Source organism: Cariama cristata, unplaced genomic scaffold, assembly GCF_000690535.1.
Source record: "Cariama cristata isolate BGI_N322 unplaced genomic scaffold, ASM69053v1 scaffold3347, whole genome shotgun sequence".
Lineage (NCBI taxonomy): Eukaryota > Metazoa > Chordata > Aves > Cariamiformes > Cariamidae > Cariama > Cariama cristata.
In genome coordinates, this window is record NW_009625895.1 from 70,016 (window position 1) to 70,264 (window position 249).

Here is a 249-nt window from a genome sequence, read left to right on the forward strand (position 1 = left end):
GGCAGAGTGGGGCTGGGCAGCTTTTTCTCCCCAGGCTTTGCCCAACACCAGGACGAGAGCGAGCTGAGCAGGCCCCACGAGGCGGTGGTTAGCGACAAGTCCTGTAGTCACTGCCAGATCTGCTCTCTGGCGATACCAGGTATTTCAGTCATCACCCCTACTCCCGCTGCCCGCTTAACGGGACCTGGGGGCTGCAGCACCACCGTTACCAACACAAGTGCAGAAAAATAAAGACAAAAAAACCCAGCT